General features: G+C 41.6%; 2 long non-coding RNA genes across 2 annotated transcripts; both read left to right on the top strand.

Moving 5' to 3' along the window:
- The first annotated feature begins 3,971 nt into the window (after positions 1-3,971).
- On the top strand, positions 3,972-7,092 carry LOC311428967. The gene is made up of 4 exons (XR_014687974.1): positions 3,972-4,097; positions 5,322-5,451; positions 5,603-5,807; positions 6,954-7,092. It is a non-coding gene; the product is annotated as an uncharacterized lncRNA (long non-coding RNA).
- Positions 7,093-8,777: 1,685 nt separating this feature from the next.
- LOC311428970 lies at positions 8,778-11,251 on the top strand. The gene is made up of 3 exons (XR_014687976.1): positions 8,778-8,895; positions 9,947-9,993; positions 10,992-11,251. It is a non-coding gene; the product is annotated as an uncharacterized lncRNA (long non-coding RNA).
- Positions 11,252-21,658: the final 10,407 nt, after the last annotated feature.

The following is a 21,658-nucleotide window of genomic DNA, read 5'->3' as shown; positions in this document are numbered from 1 at the left end:
GTCAACGAGGCAGCTGGCACGCCTTCATAGCAATCTGAGTGAGATGCTTTCATCTATTTACTCTTTGTTATCGTTCCTCTTGTTGTCTGAGAACATGAAATGGTTCTGGGGCATCTTCCTCAAGAGTATAGTTTTTGATGAGGAGTCTGCTTCAGCTGCATAAGCGCAGGATATCAGGCAGTGAGCAACATGAAACTTCCCTGCAGAGCGGTAGCACTTTGAATTCCCTGTTAAGCTGTTTGGTTTTGGCATTACAAATTCTTTAAATGTTGCATGTTGTAAACCTGGGCCTTGACCGATGTAACGTTTGATTTTTGTTTGTTAGCATACTGTGGTGCAGATATCAAATCTTTATGTACTGAAGCTGCGCTGTGCTCTCTACGCCGATGCTATCCTCAGATTTATGCAAGTAGGGAGAAGTTGCTACTAGACGTTAATTCTATTAAAATAAAAGCAAAGGACTTTTTCATGGCTATGAAGAAGGTTGTTCCAGCTTCAAACCGGATCAAGGCTTCACCCGTACAAGCACTATCACCCATTTTCAAGCCACTTTTTAGAAGATCAGTAGAGAATATTTTACAAGTTGTGCAGAAGATCTTCCCGCATGCACAGCTTGCGCTAAAGAAGGACCGACAGCAAGGTATAACCACAGCATCCACTTCTTTATAATTCTGCTAAAGCAAAAACTTGCGGTTTGTGCAATCAACTTATAGCTTTCAGACATAATGGTGGTAGAATTTTATTATTTCCATGTGCATGTCTTTTTTTTGGGCAAGTCTGGAATACAACGCATAGGTTTTATTGTGGATTCGAAACTGAAATGCCAAATGGAAGCTCTGAATGACTCAAAACACAGTAAAGGACGATGCGTTCTCTACTGAAGCATCCTGCTTCTGACGGCAGCTAAGATAATTAGCATTTGTAGAGGTTGACTTGAGGTTTGAAGTATAAGGCACCTATTTTTCTTTAAAAAATCAAAACTCAGATCTTTGGAGGGGAAGCATTTCTAGGTCAATGTTTCTAATTCCTTTCTGAAGAATGTCAGGACCAGGATACAAGTATAACTGGTCTAAGCTAAATATTGTTTTAGCTATCATCATTTTTAACCAGTCTCCTAATTTAAATGTTTGTGGATCGTACTATACACGTGAGATCAATTAGCATTGATATTTACTAGATGATTGGAATTCTGTGGCCATCACATCCTTTATCCCCGTGCTTTCATTGTGAGAACCTCCTCCAGAAAGAAATGGTCTTGTTTGTTTTTGTTTTATTTTAGCTATTTAGCAACTGCAGAAATTGTTCGTAATCTCCTTTATTCTAAGGGGGAGAAAAAAATCACCAAGAGTAGCGTACCTTATACGTACACATCAGTGGGACTTAGTACAGCTTTGTAGGGCCTTGTGCCATCTCCTTAGATCTGTGGTGGGATGAACTCTAGGAAATAGCTTTCAGTGTGTGCTCTCAAATGAAGAAAGGGTTTTGGCACTGATTTAGAAGCTGTATTAATGGAAGAGAAAGAGACAAAGGCTATTCAGGAAAGTTAACAAACCTCTTTTGCCTTTCAGACCATTTCAATCCTATTTTACAAGATGATATGTTTGACAGTGATGACGATGCATCCTTGGTTTCTGGAGATGAATTAAAAGATGGAATGCCTGACGGACCAGAGAAAAATTGCCTCTGTTTCAGCAGGTAAAGAAAGATAGATCCCTGTTACGTTTAAATTCTCAGGTCTGCTGAGTCTTTGTAAACAGTTCCAGCTGTTAAAAGTGCGAGGGGTGGTAGACGAAGGGGCAACATCAAGTTTGTGTGTTGAAGGGGTGCTTGGTATTCACAAGAAGAAAGGGTGGAGGGACTAAAGTTGTAATGAAGTTGCTCTGAATGACCAAATTGAAAAGCCCAGGCTTCTCTTCGTAAGCCAAAGTGATCCGTAGACTACCAGAACACGTTGACTTAATCCATGGCATTCTTTGAAAGACTCAAGACCACATAAATGTGCTGTCTGTCCTTTTAGCTAAAAATACCCCAGCTTTATGGGTTTGTGTTGCCACCTTTTGCCCTTCTGTTTTCCAGGATTGTTAAACCAGTAGTGAATTATGTAGCAGAAAGAAAACCGAGAAAGGGCTTGTTAAAACACCTGGAGAAAAAATTGAATGGTGTCTTTATTTGTTAAGCCACCAAGTTGTGTTAATCTTGTGATATTTTAGTATGGAAGTCATGCAAGCCCACAGTTGGAAAGTTAGATCATGTTGTCACAGCTGGATCAGTTATTTTTCTCAGTTTCTATTGCTGTGCTGTCCAGAAGATTTTCTGTGCTTTAGAGCAAGGCTAAGTCTCTAGCATCTTTGATTTAAGCCAGCAAAGGTACAGCCTGATTGTAGTGGGGAAACAAATGCTCCTCACCAATTTATTTTTAAATAAAAATAAATTTATAATAAAGTAAATAATAAATATATAATAAATAATAAATTTATAATAAAGTAAAGCAAGATTGCAGGGATATTAATTTGCAGTCTTGGTTTAGTAAAGAATAGGAAACACAAGGGAAGAAGGTGAAACAATTGGAATGACTGAATAACTTAACTGGAAATCTTACATGTATTTAATGTACCGCTGCCATTTGGATTATTTGGGGAGGGAAAAGAAAGTCTGTAGGAAAATTACTTGGAACATGTGTGTGTCTATTCAGCACCTCATTTATAAACTTGTTTTCTTAACTCCTGTTCTAGGAGTGCTTTCTGTGAACCAACATCATGCCAGCCCCGTCTGCTAATAGTAGGAAAAGAAGGGTACGGCCAGGTTTCTTACGTGGCACCCGCGGTGTTGCACGCTTTGGAGAAGTTTCCCGTTCACACCCTGGACCTTTCTGTTCTGCTTACAAACGTTGCACCGCCAGAAGAAATCTGTGGACAGGTACCTTTTTTCTTTTTCTTCTCATCGGATTCACTGACTGTATGTAAAGGATCAATGGAGTTGCAAGTAAGGTGAACAAAATTCATTGGTAATGGAGGTGGCCTTGTTTTAATATGCTGGGATGTTTGCTTCTGTCTGAAAATCCCCTTTTGTTTTAGACAGCACCACAAACAATCTGGATGTTGTACATGTCGACATTTTCCATACCCAGTTTTACAGTGAGGCTGTTGCTAGCAGCTCAGGAAGCTGGGCGGTGTTGCTAATAAACATCTCTTTGTGGAAAGAAATGCTGCTCATGTCACTGGGATCCAGAAAGTAGTTCTCATTGCCTCCTAAGACTGTGTGCTCCCAGTAGATGGCTCTGTATCAGACTGCATGTCGGCTACTTTTTGTAGGCTTCTTCTAAATTATATTAGTAAGGCAACCAAGGTTTGGGGCTTCTGTTTATTTTGTTTTCGCACGGACGTACACAACTTGTGCTGTTGCAGTATGTGCAATAAAAGCATTAACATTCAGAAAACACTTCATTTGCACGGTGATGTGGTTTTAACTAGAAAAAATGAACAGATTTGGTGTTTTTACTTTTAGGCAGGAAATCCATTTTCTTGTTTGGCATCACTACCTTAAAATATTTTTACCTTTAGTGGAAACATTTGAGAGCCATACAAGTAAGGACAGACATGTTACACGACTGAATACTGATGTGTCCCTTAAGAGGGACATTTCCTTTCTTTGTTATGCGATGATTGTGGCTGTGGCCATATAGCTACGGTGTCTAGCCACTGCCTGAATATATCCTTCCCATCTTCTGACTAGAGTTCTCCGAATACTGATAATCTGAAAGGGTGCACAGAGAAATTCCTTATGTGAAAGGATGCTTGCCACTCTGTTCACGCAGTTTCATTTCATGGGGCAGTCAGATGGCTATGTAGCTATGTATTAAGAGGTTCTTGTACGTGTTTTAGTTTTCTTACCCAAGCTTTCCTTTTTACTAGCTGATCCGAAATGCTCAGAAGACAGCACCAAGCGCAATTTATGTCCCAGATATCCATTTATGGTGGGACAACGCTGGACCTGCCTTGAAACTTACTTTTCTAACTCTACTACGTAACATTCCAGCATTTTCGCCAGTTTTGCTGCTTGCTACGTCTGATGTACGTCACTCAGATCTCCCAGAAGAGGTATTTGTCAATACTTTTCTTACTATTTCTTCAGTGTCTTGTAATTTATATATGCTTTCAGCATCAAAATGCTGTGCTTTCTTAAATGCATGCTGTTATTACTCAGGCACCCTAACAAATCACTTAAAATTTGCTTAGAGAAAAAGAATACTGTGAAAGCATCTGCTTCAGGTTTTTTCTGAGTCAAGCAAGTGACTTTCACCCCCTTCTCACACATGCAAATAATAAATTAATACAATAATTCTGGTGGCTACAAAGTGGTTCAGTCAAGAATATGAAGTGCTTGAAATGACAAGAGGATGTTCTTACTGAAGAGATTTCTTCTGACAGTCTGCCATTCCATGCTATGTTGGGTAAACTGCTAATAATGCGATTTAGTAGAGAATTGAAACACTTTGATTAAAAAAAATAAATAAATAAATCAGTTTCTTTCTTCATATAGGCCAAAGCTTTCCAAGCTGGAAAGCTGAGTTCCAATTTCTGCTAAAGTAACTTTGGAATCGAATTCTAGTTGTATTCCTAAATAAACTGTAGTAAAAGTACGTGCAGAACTTCATTGACTTCTGAGAGTTTACATTAAGGGAAGGTGCCCAAAACAGGACCACGCTGTTGTCATTCTGATGATTTGGTCTCAGTCATTGGGGGAAGAGAACGGGTCTTACCTAGACGTGTTTATTATCAACTGCTTTGAAAGTGCTTGAGTTCCCACAGAAGTTTTTGTACAGGCTGTAAATTCCTTCTAAAATAAGTAGTGAAATTCCTTACCTACCTTTTAATACTAGAACTTGAAAATGGAGGAGGACGTAGAGGTACTAGCTACTTCAGACACCTTTTGGGAGAGAAATAAAAACTCAGCAAAAAGCCCTCACTTGTCTGCTGAAGCCTTTCTCTTCCCTCTATAGCCATAAAGGTTCTAAGTAAAGGCTGCAGCAAGGCAAGTAAATACAAAGGAGGCGCTGTTGGATGTGGTGAAAGCCATTACTTTATCAGTGTAGCATACAATCCCTTCACCGAGCATTAATTCTATAGGTGATTCTTAAAGGTGATATTTGAATTTGCCGTGCCAGCCTGTGAAAATGTAGCCTTTTAAGGCCAGGAAGATAACTTTTTTCAGTTTGTGTTCTTCAGGTTATTATTAATTTGAAAAGGTACTCGTCTTTTTGGAATAGAAGATGAGTTTTTTGTGGCCTTAAATCTGAAATGTCTCTCGTCCTTCTGCTTTAGATCCAAAAATTATTTAATAAGGAATTTGGAGAAGTGTGCAATATTGAGTTGCCTGGTAGGGCAGAGAGAGCATCTTTTTTTGAGGACCTAATTCTAAATGAAGTGGCTAAGCCTCCTGTAAAGAAAAGAGGTGAGGAGGATATGAGAAGTACATCTAAAACTTTCCTATCGAAGTTACTAGCTCTTTGGGCTTTGCTTTGGTGGTCATTTTCTGTCAGTAATTTGTCATATGCTTGTATTTGAGTACTGTAAATTGGCTAATTTTTCCTGATTAATTGAAGTTGATTGGACATTGGAAGTCGTGCCTGTAGCACCACCAGCTGAGCCTCAGAAGCCACAAGAGTGATCCCCACAAAAGTAGGGATGTTGGAGGAGGAAGAGGAGGATACCTTGCGTGACCTTAGAATTTTCTTGAGGGACGTTACTCACAGACTTGCCACTGACAGACGTTTCAGGGAATTTGCAAAGCCCGTTGACCCACAGAAGGTAAAGTAGTGCTGATCTGTGTGTGTCTGTAACTTCTCAGTGTTCGTATTTCTCAGCGTTTTGGGTGAGGTTCAACTTTGTTTTTAGGGCTGCACTGTAAGGATTTTGCAAGAAGCAGAGGCAGTGCTTTTACTTCTGCTGACTCTCAAATGTCTCTTATGGGATTATTCGCTGAAAGCCCTGGTTTCATTCTAAAAAGCCAGTCCAAATGCCAACACAGTTTGCTCGTGAAAAGGCTTTGATATGTAGGCGTGTCACAGCACTGAAAAGCACAGAGATCTTTCCTTATAATTACAAACAGTATTTACAGGACTACTTTAATGAAGTCTGAAGCCCTTTCTTGGACTGTCAGTTCCTGTGGGAACAGGAATAAGAGCAGCAGTTTGTAAAAATAAGTTTTGAGATCCTGTTCTCTGTTTCATCTGAAACTCCTCAATAGGAATCAACCATAAGTGCAGTGTGTTTTCTTTTTCCTCCAATTGGCTGCTTAGATGCCTTTTTCTCCTTAATTTATGAGATAAGCCTAAACTAGGGGCGTATATTTCAAAGACAGATGTAACTTGAATATACCTGCGGATCAGCAAAGTCCTCTTCTTGTGGGCATTCACTGGCTTTTCTTCCCCTTTTCTCCTAGGTTCTTGAGCTGTGAAAAATCTAGACAGATACATATGTCCTCATCTGAACTGGTCATTAGTCTCCTCTTCTGGTCTGAGGGAAGAAATCAGCACCTCAGGGCCCAGTTATCTCATTCTAAAGTAGATGCCTGCAATAGGTACTTCACAGGTGCAATTCATGCACCTTTTCCTCAATGTCGACAACGAAGAGAATGCCGGATGGCTTGCTCAGCTTTCACTGTTGTGATTTTCTGAAGCAAAGTGAAATGAATCTCCCACCCTCAGTGTTTCTTCTCTACCATGCATGTGCTTCTGACCTCCCTACTTCTTGTTGTCCTCTCCTAGCCGCTCTAATGAAAAATGAAAGAGCCCTTCCATTTTTGAGAAGCAAACTGGTTAATTTCAGCGTCTTCTGATGCATCGCAAATGTTCAGGGTTTTTAGGAAGTCGTTTATTTAAAGTTTTCAGAATAATTTTGGTAGACAGTGTGCAAGGTTATGAAAACCTCTGAATGCTTGTATTTGATCTGCAGGTACCTGACTATGCCACAAGGATTAAAGAGCCGATGGATCTTTCAACAGTTCTGACTCAAATTGACTCGTGCCAGTACCTCGCTGCAGGAGACTAGCTGAAGGACATCGATCTAATCTGTAACAATGCCTTAGAGTACTACCCGGATCAAAGATCTACAGGTGAGGATGTGCTTTTTAGCCCTAGTTTAAAAAATCTGTCAAATGTATAGATGGAGAAATGCTGTGTGCGGACAATAGACTTCGGATGGATTAGATGATTTTGGACGTCCAGACTGTAAATATTTTATCATTTTGCTACTTGGGCATGGAATTGTGATATAAGTGTTCCCAAGGAACTAGTGCTTTTGTTTTAATTAACTTCGATGTTGTTATGCTGAAAATATTCACTGAGAGAACCTTTCGGAACCAACCTATGAAGAAAGCAATTTTTTTCTGTGATCAAAACAGTTTCATTGGTTGGTAGACAACATTCAGTTAAAGTCTGTAAAATTTCAGATCGTCACAGCGCCTATGTTTTGCAAGACACTGCATATTCAATGGTGAGGAACGAAACGGATACAGAGTTTGGACGACTTTGTGAACAAATTAAAGAATCTCGTGAGAAAAGAGGTACGTGGTTTAACGCTAAGGATTTGAAGACTTGTCTCTGCATTTGTAACTGAAAATGCACGACGAAGATCTTTGGTATCTATTCTTTCTTGCAAGGTCGCACCTCTGCAGCGTGTGCTCCATGCGACAGCTCCAAGTCACCACAGCAGAACCCTGCTACTGAAGACGAGAAACCAGATGAAGAGAGTAATGAAAATGAGGAGATGCCAGCGGCACCTGTAGATGCCAGTACACCCATTTCTAATGGCAAGTTGCATTTTATTCAGCTGCTCTTGTCGTTAATACCTTCTCTGTTCTTGAGGCGCAACAGGTGTCTCTGATGCCTGGCTCTTTATGGCAGAGGTAGTTTGTTTTCAAATTGACTTCCAAATGGGAGAGAGAAATCCAGAGGTCATTCATTCAATATAGCGATGAATTAAAGTTCAAAGAAAGTTGGTTCATTTGATGTACTCTTACTGGAACTTCATTTTGTAAACAGAACGACCCCCCACTCAAGAATATCACAGCTTCCCTCCCATACTAAAAATGATAGTACTCACCCTTGTAGGAGCAGCAATGTGAAGAAGGTCAAGGGCAGTAAGAAGGGTTCAAAGCTTTGATATAACAAGCCTTACACTTTTTTTGACAGAGCTCCTAATAAGCATCTTTAGCAAGGTCTGGAGATGGGAGAAAAACTCAAACTAGATTTTAATTCTAGGATGTATAATGTCAAGCTTGACTGTTCCTCTGAACAGTCAATTGAATTTAATTTTTTTTAATTTAAATTAATTAGTTTAGTTTTTTAAATTTAAATTCAATTGAATTTAAAGTTTTGAATTTAAATTCCAATTGAATTTATTGAAAAAAATTCCAATTGAATTTAAAGTTTTTGTTGTTGTTTTTCACGAAACACTAAGTTTATGTGAAAGGTTTTGCTGCAATATCTTTTTGCCAAGGATATTAAGCTTAAGTTATCCACAAGAAAATGGTGGGGAGAGGGAAGCTTTAGTTTTGAAAGCTTTTTTTTTTTTTTTTTTTTTTTTTTTTCTCTCCAGGTTTTTCTTGAGCACAGCAGCGTTTCAGTGTCTGCCTGCCATTAGTTGCCCCACTACCAAGTCAGGAGGGTCAATTAAACTTGCGTGAGGCAGAATTTCTTTATCTGAATCTACGTGGTTCACATAAATATATTCTTGTTTCCTTCTTTCCCTAGGATTATTCTTCTCCCAGTATTGAATGTTTCAACGGACACCGTTTAAGATCAATGAGCAAAAGCATCCTGCGGTGTTCAGTCTCCAGCTTTGAAGAAAGTATGGCGATACTGAGGGGAAATGTCAAGAGGAGATGCTTTTCAAGGTACTGTATTTCTATATGTTCAATCTCTGTTCGATTTGTAGATTGAAAAGCAAGAGAGAAAGCATGTGCAGTGAGTTGTGGCCTGATAAACCTCCGGCTAAAATCAGCAGAGGCCTATGAGCATGCTGATGGTGTACCAGTACCTTAAAACTAGAGTCCCTCTTCTCAGTGAAAGTCTCCCGCTTTTCTAAAAAAAACTGTTTTTTTTTTCCCAACCCCTTTGAGGTGTTCTTGTGGTTTAACCCGGCCGGCAGCTAAACACCACACAGCCCTTCTGCAACCCTCCCACCTCCCTCTCTGGAATGGGGGAGAGAAATGGGAAAGTGAAGCCCACGAGTTGAGATAAAGACAGTTTATTAAGACAGGAAAATAATAATGATGATGATGATGATAGTACTGCTACTAGTAATGTGTACAAAACAAGTGATGTACAATGCAGTTGCTCACTACCCGCTGGCCAGTGCCCAGCGTAACCCCTAGCAGCCCGGCTGCCCCGCCCTATCCATGGTGCAGCGTGTTGCCATAAGGCATAGAATTCTTTGGCCAGTTGGGGTCAGCCATCCTGAGTCTGTCCCCTCGCAGCTGTTGCTGTGCGCCGATTCTGATCGCCAGTAGGACAGTGAGACACCGAAAGGTCCTTGGCTTGTTGTAAGTACTGCTCTGCAGCAATTGAAACATCGGGGTGGTATCAGCACTCTTCTAAACATCCTTTCACACATTCTAAGCCAAAACATAGCAACCTACCCACTACTAGGAGGAGAACTAACTCTGTCCTAATTGAAACCAGGACATGTATCTTTTCCACTTGGGTGCTATTGCTCATAATTTTGAGAATTCAACATGAGCAAGCTAGGAAATGTGGGTACATACAGAACCGCGTGTATATGGCACGCAACAGACTTGGGATCTGGATCCTGCGTGAGGCCTACAGGCTTCTCTTTGTATACCATAGAGCACTGGCTTGTAAACATGGTGAAATTTCCCATCCTTGATGGGTCTAATACAACAAGTCTTTTCTCCCTTCTCTGCCCTGTCCTCTTTCTTAATGTAGGCAGTTGAGAAAGCCAAAATTGGAACGAAAAAAAGAATATAACACAGGTAAGTGGCTGTAAGTCCCCGGGATACCTATTTACGCTGGTTACTGAAGAGGATGGCACTTGGTCACTCCATGGCTTTCATTTGGCCCCAAAGCCTTCTGTAGTCATCTGAATTCACTCCTCAGTGACTTTTCTGTGAAGAGAGGTAGGTGCAAATAGGAGATTTTATGAATTCCTTGGGGAGGGAGCAGTGTAAATTGCAGCTTGGTAGGCACAAAGCAAACTGTTCTAATTGTGCAAAGTAAATCGATACTTGATAAGTTCAAACTTAGTTTTATAGCTGGCAACCACAAAAGTAAACCTTAGCTGTGATCCTACCAGCACAGTGGTGTAGCTCTTCCCTTCCCCTTGTCCTCTTGTCTCTTTTAATGACAGTGCAAGCAACAAACCTGTGCCAAAGGGTGCTGTATGGTAAACAATGGGCAGGCTTTTTTCTAAAAAGCACGAGTTTGAGTTATGTGGTGTTTGGGTGTTTCTCTTGAAACGATTCTTACCTCCTTGAGCTGTTAGATCATAATGCAGGAAATGGAAGTGCTGCATGCATAAACAGAGTAATCAAACATACACCTCTTAGGAAGAGGCTTGCAATGTCATAGTGTTTGTTTTGAGCACTGTTAGATACAGTTTGACATGAATGGAGTGAAAACACCTTAGAGAAAGGTGTTGATTGTTCTCACTTTTCCAAGACAGAAATAACTGGAGTAGATTTCCCTCCTGCATGGAACAAAAGTTGCACGTTTGTTTTTGTCTGGCTAGCTTTCAGTCTCTTTAAAAATTTCCCTACAGGTCCCAGTTTTAAGTAGACAGTTTAAACGTGCAGAGCGATAAAGAAGTGGAATGCAGTGGTTGTGACAACAACTTCTGATCTGAAATGTAAAGAAAACTCAATCCACTTCAGGGTGCCTTTTTTGTTTGTCTGTTTCCATTTTACAAGAGCAACGGTGAAATAAGGAGAATCCCATCTTCACTGTTTCAAAATCCTTTGTTTCTGCGTATCAGTCACCAGAACACTGAGGAGTAGAGCTGGTGCAAAAACTGTGAGACGAGTCCACGGAGAAAACAGGGACTTGGAGCTGCGCCGCAGCTGTAGAGTCGGACACAGTCGGTACTCGACTACTAACTCGTCCATTCTATTTGACAAACTTATGACAAAGTAAGTCATCTTTTCTTGCAGACCTCTTAGAATGATCTTTCTTAGCAAGCCTTTGCACTATGGCATGATGTTGGCCTCGACTTGCTCTTTATTTTGACAGCAAAGAGTTATGGCTGCTCCTGGCATTTCCTTCATGTTTACAGGGAGACACCGTTACCTGGCTAGATAAACAGATTTTCTTGAAGGTGCTATTTCAGCATATAAGAATTGATTTAAAAAACAACAACAACAACAACAACAAAAGTGCTTCATGGCTTACTAGTTTTGTAATCTCACATTTCTCCAGGAATACTTGATTTGCTGCATTTCACCATTACACTCGTCAGCGCCACTGATTCTGGTTTATCACTATTTGCATTGCAAATATCCTTGTCCAAAGCTTAAACTGATGTATGCACTGCTTGAAAACAAAACCTGAAGTTGCAGAGCAGAAGACTCAAGTCATTATGTTAGCAGCTGTGTAACCATACTGCTTTCCAAGCATAAGATGTCCAGCTTATTTTGTTTCTATGAAGAGTTTAAATGGCTCCCGTTAAGCAAAGATGTCCCCACACTGATACTTACTATTAAGCAAGGATTCCACCTCCTTTGGCTGAGGTCTGCTCCCTTACTCATATTCGAACATTCATCCAAGTAGCCTGCAATTCCACCCTCTCGGGGGAAAGTCCATAGAATAGAAAAGGTTCCTCCAGTCTCTTCCTCAGCCTTTTTTTTTGAAGCATGCAATAAAGCAAAACATTCACAGGCTGCCCTTCCATGCAAAACAAGGCAAATTAGTAAGACAGGAGCCACAAAACTGATTGTCCTTTAAAGTTAAAATGAGATTTGAAATAGATCGAGTTAGCAAGTGTTGTAAGTCTGTAGCTAAGTCTGGTTTTGCCAATGCAGCACAATTCCCTATCACGTAGCCAGAGCTGCTTCTGTAGCTCCAAGAAGCAAAACTGCTTTGAAAAAATACTGTGTCATCAAAGCATTCGTTGGCTCAGTAGGCACGGCTCAGGTTCAACAAGTTTGTGAAAAAATGAGTACTAACAGAAGCAGCAGGGTCCAAAGAAACACTTAAGGGGCTTTACCTTGAGTGTTATGCACACTGTCAATAGAAAAGCACTGTAACAGAATCTGCCACGGCAGTCTGCATGTTACTGAAAGACCATCGGAGTAGGACTGCAGCAAGATCGTTCCGAAGTTACAAAAAAAACATATGGGGGTGGGAGTTTAGTTGCGTTAGATAACACAATCTTAGATAAAGATTTTGGTCTTAACGTAAAAGTAAGGATGTCTACTGATCTCTTCAACTCCAACAACTGAAGCCCAAGTCTGAAAAATCGCCTTTAAGAATGCAAAGAAAATATTTAACTCTTCTGTATGTTCATACTTTGCTATCAAGCAAAGGAATGAATGCTGATGCCTTAACTATGTAGGGCTGTAGCTTACAGAGAGACTACACCTTCCTGTTTTTTTCCCTTTAAAAACGTTAAATGCACGTGAAATTATTTCGGGGTGTTTTCACATGCAAAGCCTAATGCAGTGCATGCAAGCCCTGTCATCTTCTTCCTCTAGTAGTGTCGCATTAAGGGGTGTAGCCGATTGACCGTCACGGGTCCCGTCAGATTCAGGGTGCTGAACTATCACGGTCACGGACTCACCAACAACGCAGTACGGCCTCGCTCTAGTCGCGTTCAAGGAGAACTCTCACAGCTAGGAAGAATGCAATTAAGTGCAATTTCTTACGGCGACAGGTACACAGGTTCTTTGGATTGTCAGTGATAAATTCACTGTCTGCAAAAGCAAGCTAGCATGCATGAAATGCACAGGCACACAGCCTAGGTATTAAGACATTAAAAAGCATCAAAACTCTACAGATTTCTAAGATTCCACAGAGACGCCTGGTATAAGCAAGCGTTCAGATCTTACCCCACGGCGTCCCAATGGAGTGGGGGTGGGGGAGTGAGAGGCTCAGCCTGTCGAGTGATGTCAGAAGGAATCCTTCCTGATAGTATCTTCCCTAACATCCCCTTTCTCTTAAAGCAATTGATATTATTTTCTATCTTTAAGGTGGAGCTTGAGTGACTCTAGTCATGCATATCTTGGTTGTGCTTGGTAGAAATGATCTCACTTGCGTTTAAAGGTACAGGCTCTGAGAAATTCCAAGGGCGTGCTCAGTGAGGGGTGGTTGCACCTTGGAGGCGGGTAGCTTTTGGGATGGAGGTGTGCTTATGATGCCTAGTCGCTTAAGGCGATTACTCCACAAGTAGTAACTTAGTGTTGATTTAACTACAGCATATCTAAAACATAAGAAGGATGTTAGTATGGAAGAAGCCGATGAAACCAGTCCTTAAATCTTACTACTTATTGTGCGTGAGCAGACTGGCGTGAGTTTTAGCTATACTGGCAAATATCAAACCACACCTGTGTCGTCCCAGAGCTGGGAAAAAAAAAAACAAAAACAAAAACAAGGAAATGTTGAAGCAAATAGGGAGGCCTGTAGCTTGTGCAGTCTTTTAGCTGAGAAAATAAAGGAGAGAGACAGGTAGCCTTGAGCTAGCAGAAGCAAGGAAGAGAAGGGCTAAAAGGGAAAAAACAGGAAGGAGAACACGAGCTCCAGACTGACCTATAGTAACCTTTTTCTCATTAAGGGTCATTAGCACATTAAAAATCACACCTGTCAAAATGCTAATCTATGCTAATGTGGGATTCGTTGTGTGTCCCCCCTCTCCTGTTCCCCCTCCCCCCGGGTATTCCTCTGTAATGCACAAGCTCAGTGGAGATAAGTTAGATGAGCTGTAATAACCAATCCAAAGGAGCCAAAGAGAGAGTTTTCACAAGTTTCCTGTGTATAAATGACGGCGATTCGAGTCAGAGGTGTGCTTGCTTTGCGAAAGATGGCCAAGTACCTGACTCTGCAGAGTTCTATAAGTAATTATATAATTAAAAGACCTTCGTGTGCATTCCGACTCTGGGTGCTTATTGGCGCGGTGCACTCTGCACGAACCTGCAGACAACATCTGTACTCAGTGTCATGCCTACAGACAACCCTTTACTGTTGGGACCTGCATATTTTTCTGTGCATTCAACACAACCCCTTTGGCACAACTAGTTAACCACGTAGCTGCCAGTCCACCACTCAGTTGCACTTGTGAAGAGGAAAAGCTATTTCCGTCTACTGGAGGAGCACATCCTCTAAATGCAAGCTTCACTCACCTGGCCATTTACTGCAGGACAAGATTTGAAAACTGTTGTTGAGTTCTGGGTTTCCTGCTTACAGGAAAAATTAAGTGCTAGATCACCCTCTACTCCGCTTTGTCTGCTGCATTTAATGGAGATTAAACTGATTTCGTTTGCTCCTCCGTTTATGGACAATGAGCTGAAGGAACAGGTACAGCACATTAGCCTGGAATGCCTTCCCTCCCAACCAAAGTAAACTGGAGCTGTAACTAACACAAGCAAAAGCAAGGCTTCTGTGTTTTCAGCTGAATAAAGTTCCAACAAAATCATCCTCTGGGATTTGAAGCTTACTTCACATGACATGCCAACGACTCTTTTCCCTCTATTGTAAAGCGGATCCCTGCTGTTAGTTGCTCTAGAAGCAAAGGAATCGTCGGTTTGGTTACCAAATAGCCGCTTCTGCAAATGAGAAGTGTTGTGTTCTCTCTTCCCTTTGAATGACTCCACACTTCTCATCAGCTACTGGATTGCTGACCTAGAATCAGAGAACATCCCAAGGTGGAAAGGACTCCCAATAATCACCAAGTCCAACTCGTGGCTCCACACAGGACCACCCCAAAGTGAGACCCGATGTCTGAGAGCATTGTTCAACACTTGTTGACCTCCGTCAGGCTCGGTGCCATGAGCAGTGCCCTGGGCAGCTGTCTCAGTAGCCAGCCACCCCCTCAGCGCAGCACCTGAGGCGCACGGGGCTCGGCGGGGCAGCCCGGGAGGGGAGGACGGCAGGGCGAAGTGGCAGCTCCCTCAGAGCCGTCTCCCCGCCGCCTCGGCCGCATGTCGTGGCTTTTTCGTGTCGGGGCTTTTTCATGTCGTGCCCTCAGGCTCTCACCGTGGGTGAGATGCTGCTCCCCAGCGCGGACCCCTTGCGCGCGGGGCCTGTCCGCGGTGGCGGCGGGAGGGAAACCCCAACCCCAAAGCCCTCCCGGCAGGGAGAGCTCGGGGTGAGGGCCGATCCGGCACCGACAGTAAACACACGCCGGAGGAAACGCTCTGGTTTTAGCCATGAGCAGCGCGGCCAGGTTCAAAAGGCGTCACGCTGGAGCTCCGAGTTCGGCGGCGTTCTGAGGCCGTTGTGGCGGTTGTGGAGACGGCCCCGGCTGAGGTGGCTGCTGCTGTCGCTGCTGTCCCCTCTGTCCCTGCTGTTGCCGCTGTTGCCGCTGTTCCCGGACCTTGGAGACCCCCAGCGGCTCCCTGTGCCAGGCCCTGTGGCCCCGGGGAGCTGCCCGCCGCCTCGTCGGCCAGCCCGGCAGCAATCCTGCCAGCACAGAATAGCCCACTGCATTTCAGGGTAAAGTGACGATTAATTTCTATTTCCTGGCCTGGGTGCTGCTTTCTTCTTTAAGGAAGCTTCAAGGTTAAAGGTTCAACTCAGTTATGTCAGGGTTCAACTCCGTTTCGTGAAGGGGCTCTTGTACGAAAGCTTAAGCTGGGATTGACTCTCTGCTAAGCGGAGGCCAAACGTGGACCTACTGAGAAACAGGTCCTAAGTGATAACATTTTCTAAAGAGACTGCTAAACACATCTGAAGAGTGCTGCTGCAGAACTCTGAATGGGGGGATAGCAACTGTCTTAACTGATCTGGAATCTTGAATTTACTTTTCAATGGACAAGAGGTGTGTCTCTCAAGGCAAACAAAGAGAGGAGTAACACCCTCTCTTGTCACTCATGTCAACATAAATTTATGCTCAGAGCGTAGGTGTAGGAACAGCATCGGTATGCATATGGAACATCGGGAGAGGAAGCTCTATCGGTATTTACAGTTTTTCTACTACCTTGTCAGAGAGACGTCATCTCCAAATGAGAAATGGATGTATTTTGAAACAGTGGTGGTGGATCGGATTTCTTCTTTGTAGTGTTAATATTTGCTCTTGAATCGTACTTAATACCTGGTAACACCTCAATCAGTTGTCAAAAATAAACTTAAAAATGTGTAAGGCTTATCTCATTGGTCAGTATAAAGATCAAGGTCTTCCCTTCCCTTCCCTTCCCTTCCCTTCCCTTCCCTTCCCTTCCCTTCCCTTCCCTTCCCTTCCCTTCCCTTCCCTTCCCTTCCCTTCCCTTCCCTTCCCTTCCCTTCCCTTCCTTCCCTTCCCCCTTCCCTTCCCTTCCCTTCCCTTCCCTTCCCTTCCCTTCCCTTCCCTTCCCTTCCCTTCCCTTCCCTTCCCTTCCCTTCCCTTCCCTTCCCTTCCCTTCCCTTCCCTTCCCTTCCCTTCCCTTCCCTTCCCTTCCCTCCCTTCCCTTCCCTTTTTTCTCCTTTCCTTTCCTTTCCTTTCCTTTCCTTTCCTTTCCTTTCCTTTCCTTTCCTTTCCTTTCCTTTCCTTTCCTTTCCTTTCCTTTCCTTTCCTTTCCTTTCCTTTCCTTTCCTTTCCTTTCCTTTCCTTTCCTTTCCTTTCCTTTCCTTTCCTTTCCTTTCCTTTCCTTTCCTTTCCTTTCCTTTCCTTTCCTTTCCTTTCCTTTCCTTTCCTTTCCTTTCCTTTCCTTTCCTTTCCTTTCCTTTCCTTTCCTTTCCTTTCCTTTCCTTTCCTTTCCTTTCCTTTCCTTTCCTTTCCTTTCCTTTCCTTTCCTTTCCTTTCCTTTCCTTTCCTTTCCTTTCCTTTCCTTTCCTTTCCTTTCCTTTCCTTTCCTTTCCTTTCCTTTCCTTTCCTTTCCTTTCCTTTCCTTTCCTTTCCTTTCCTTTCCTTTCCCCCCAGTATTGTTTTTCTGTTCTCCTTCTCACTGCAGTCTTGATTTTGTTTCTCGTCCCTTAAGTATGTTTCCAATGTGTTGCTGAAACATTTTCCCTTTCAATCCTACAAAAGGAGCTGTCACTGGTGAAGATCAGAGCTTATCCCTGAGCCCAGGCGCTGTCACCTTAGTCTTCCAATCGGACAAGGACGACTTCATTTCTCATGTAAATGCATTTGTCAGGTTTGCGTATTGTTTTTTCAGGAATGGAAAGTGTGTATAGAATGGATTTAAAATCAATTTTAAATGTAAAACGTCAAGGCAAAAAAAGTTCTAATTACAACCTCTGCACACAATTTGCCAGCTGTGGGACTAGGAGTTTTCTTATTTACTGTGTTTTGTTTAACGTGTCTGAAGTTTAATGGATAGCAATCAAGGCGTGCTAGAAATCTGAAAGCACTTTATGCTTTGTTCTCTCCGTCGTTTTGGTATAACAAACTAGCTTATGTTTTAAACGCTCCATGAGGTTAGTGGTTTCCCTAAAGGTAACAAGTCCCTGTGTGCTACAGTAAGACAGTAACAAAACATGAAGTATAGAAGTTCATCCTGTCATTATTCAGCTTCTGCCTATGGACACACAGCTATGCTTATTTAAAGCGGTATCACCTTGAAACCTAATCAGCATTTTAAAAAGGACTTTGTAGCAGTTATTGGCTTTTGTCCTGGAGGGCTGAGGTTTGTTTTGTTTTGTTTTACATTCAGCATTTCCGTTTCTAGCTTACATTCCCCTGTTGTTTTGCATGAGGAAAACGTGCAGCTTTACAAAGTAGAACGGAAAGAGCTGCTTTTTAGTCTAACTTTTCAGTTTGTTGTAGGAGTTTTAAATGTGGTAGGAGTAAAACAGCAGAAGTACTGCTGCCAAAGTTATATTGAAACTCGTCTTTCTTGGAGAAGCAGAAGAAGCCCAGGGAGAAATAAATTTGCAAACATGCTCTTCATGCTCTCCTTTCCCAAGATTTCTCTGAGATATAGACCATCCTCTGTGGGTTTTGAGGTATATGGTTCCCAGGAGTGAAAAGGAGGGCCAAACATCTCTCCTCTTGGATCTCAACATGCTAGGGCTTTAGTGTACTGCCACTTACGGCTCCGCTTTTTCACCTGGAAAAAGCGACCACATGATGTAGACTGAGGAGCCCTCAGAAATTAACTTGCTATCACCAAGTGACGCCCATGAAAGGTGTATTTAAAAGCTAGGCTCATTATAGAATCACAACAAACCCCTCATGACTGGTGCAGTAGACAGTGAGGTAGAGGGCGAGCCCTGGAAAGACAGAAGAAAAGTAGCAGTGAGTTCTGGGTACCTTTGTGCAGACGAAACAGAAAAACGCAGGCAGTGAAGTAATAGTGTTCCGTTGCTCATGTCAGCAATAGATAATTGCAACAATTATCTATTAGATCATAGGTACTAATTAACAGATAATTGCGCAACTCCGGAAATCAATAAATAACTGATTCCCCTCAGAGAATGTCTTCTACATTTTTATATTAAAAAGACTCCAGAGTTGTAATGGATTAAAATCCTACGGAAGGGAAAGAAATGGCATCAGCCACTAGTTCTGCAGAAGCGAAAAGTAATACTGATAGAGTTTAGATGGAAATTTTCACTTTGTGTGTTTAGTTTGGGGATTCTTTTTAAATCATTCATACCAGCGATTTAGTTCTTAAGGCTGTTTCTTTGAGATTAAGTGACAGGACTTCTGCTACTCTTTTCTTCTTGGAATGCTTCTTGATATTCTTACGTCAACCAGAACTTCTGTCTCTGTCGCAGATGTGAACAATGACCGTAGCTAAGAAGCCCAAATCTTCAAAGCCTAAAAAGCCCTCTTCAAGGCGGTCTGGCAAATCCAAGAAACCAAGTACTAAAATACTGATGTCACGCACCGCAAACTGGGGCCGGATAGTGCCTGCAGAAGATTCAAGCCAAGTCTCTGTGGCCCAAGGACGTGGAGGTGGTATTTACTGTAGATCATCTGAAAAATCTAAGGCTTTTGCCCCAAGAGATCTAAGTAAGTGTGCGTTTTATCCTGCCTCCATTTTCTTCAAAGCAAAAGTAGAAAATGCAGTTCTTACTTGTTGCACTGATAGAGAAGGGGACTACTGTGAACAAAGACTTGAAAAGCGAATCCCCTAAGGCAACTGAAGTGACTGATGTTACAGAAATTAATTTTGATATATTTACAGTCAACAGAGAAATATGGGGAGCTTTTTGTAATGCACAGATTCCTCCATGTCTTTTCTGTTTTGCAAAGAAAAGTGTTTGATGGTTGCTATTCACAGCTTCCATTCTTCACAGGTTTTTTGAATGATAACATTGCTCAGGAAAAAATCTGGTATCTGTAGGGGTACCGTCATTCCTAGTTCCTAGTTTTTACGTGTTTACCGTATAATTTCAAGTCTAAGTTTGTGGTTTAAGTTATAATAAGGAAAAAAACAGTAGTTGAGTTAATCAGGTTAAAGATTATAGATGGAGAGGAACTTGGCATTAGGTGCTACAAACAGAATGGCAGTTAGCCTTGCCTTAGAAAAATTAAAATGGTTGACTAAAGTTGTTTGTTTTTTTTTCCCCAAAACATTGTGTTGACCAGCCAATTTGAATTTGGTGGTATTAAAGCTGTCTGCAATAAGTTTTTCTGGTTTGGATTGTAGCTAGCTCCTCTAGGTGCTCCTGCAGAATAGTATTTTTTTAAATACCTTTCTTCGAAACAAACAAACAAGATCTCTTTTTAAATTTAACTTTCTTGCAGTCGTTAATGATGGAATTGCTCCACCACAGAGCATTCTTTTTCCACCTGAGAAGATTTGTATGGATTGGCGAGAAACACAAAGTGTTGGAGTTGGCCTGTACAATCTTGGCAACACATGTTTTCTTAATGCTACTCTACAGTGTTTGACCTACACACCCCCACTTGCCAATTACATGCTTTCTCTTGAGCACAGCCAGTCATGTGAGTACTTTCTAACAGTATTTTGAATCTGTTGGATAGCTCTGAAGGTGAAAGAACAGCAGTGATTCTGTGAGATAAGCTTATTTGCCTGATTTTACCTGTAGCAGCTGGCTTTGAGCACCGTATTAGCAGTGGGCTCCGAATAGCATATGGAGTGCAATTAATGCACCATGTTTTATTTATTTAGTTATTTGTTTGTTTGTTTGTTTGTTTGTTTATTAAAGGATCATTTATTGCTTCATGGGAATAATGAAGTGCATTGGACAGTAATGCATTTAGTAGTAATTTTGGAGAGTAATACATTTTGCAGCCTGTGGAGTTCACATTCCTGTCAGCCTTTACAACTGCGACTTTGCAGTAGTCTTTTAGATTTCTCATCACAAAATGCATTTGAATACAGGCTTAGTGGATATTTTTCTTCTGTAAAGTTGTGTGAAATGAAATGTTACAAGACTGTTGGGACATTGGCATCTTGGGAGAATAGAATGTAGCAAGGAGAGTGGATATTGTATCTGTAGTTTAAATTGTACTTAGATGTTTGTAGTTATGGATATTTCGCTGGACTGGGATGCTTTGTTCTTTCACTCTTCAGGTCGTGAACAAGAGTTTTGCATGATGTGCACGATGGAGACTCACATTAACCAGGCCCTGCGTTGCACTGTTGATGCCATCAAGCCTACGCATGTTATCAGTAATCTCAGTCGTAAGTGGCTTCAGATGTGTTTCTTTTCGATAGCTTGTAATCTTCAAATAATTATTTGATGTGTCTAAGTGGTTTTAACACTCCAATGAAGAGAGATTTTAGAAATACAAGATTGATTTCATTTTTAAATGGGGTCAATACTATCCTCTTATTTAGGAATAGGACAACATTTCCATTTTGGCAGTCAAGAAGACGCACACGAGTTCTTGCGCTATACTGTTGATGCTATGCAGGAAGCGTGCTTGAACGGAAGCACCGAGTAAGCATAAACAAGTTCACTTTCATACATTCTCTAGCACCTTCTAGTCCTTTATTTACTCTCAGAAATGATCTCTAGCACTTTTTAGTGCCTTATTTACTATCAGCAACGAAAGTCTACATCATCCTTGGTTTTCATCAAACTCTTTGAAGAGTTAACTCTGTGCCTTAAATCTTCTGAGGTCTGATTATAATTTATTTCCAGATTGGACAGATCTTCTCAAGCTACCACCATCATTCATCAAATATTTGGAGGATTTCTAAGATCGAGAGGTACTTGAAAAAATATTCCTGTCCTTAGAACTGATCTGTGTCTTTTGTCAGTAGTAAAGCAGTCTGTAGTTTGTCTAAAGTAGTATCTGTCAACAACTTGAATTTGGACAGTTAGTCTCCTTCACATAATGTTAAGCATTTATATTTTGCTTCCAGTGAAGTGCTTGAATTGCAAAGCAGTTTCGGATACGTATGAGGCATTTCTTGATATCACTTTGGATATAAAGGTAAGATGTTTTCTAAATATAATTCATGATGTTTAAGTACATGCATAACTTTCTAAATTAAACTTGTTTAACTTAAAAAACCAAACCACATATAATGTTAAAACGTAAGAGCTTGGTGGTGCTAAGGAAGTGGATTGGACTTTGTCCTTCCGTGGAAC

This window comes from Aythya ferina, assembly GCF_964211825.1.
Source record: "Aythya ferina genome assembly, contig: HAP1_SCAFFOLD_222, whole genome shotgun sequence".
In the NCBI taxonomy this organism is placed as follows: domain Eukaryota; kingdom Metazoa; phylum Chordata; class Aves; order Anseriformes; family Anatidae; genus Aythya; species Aythya ferina.
The sequence above is the reverse complement of the archived record's forward strand: the minus strand, read 5'-3'. Positions and strand labels throughout refer to the sequence as shown.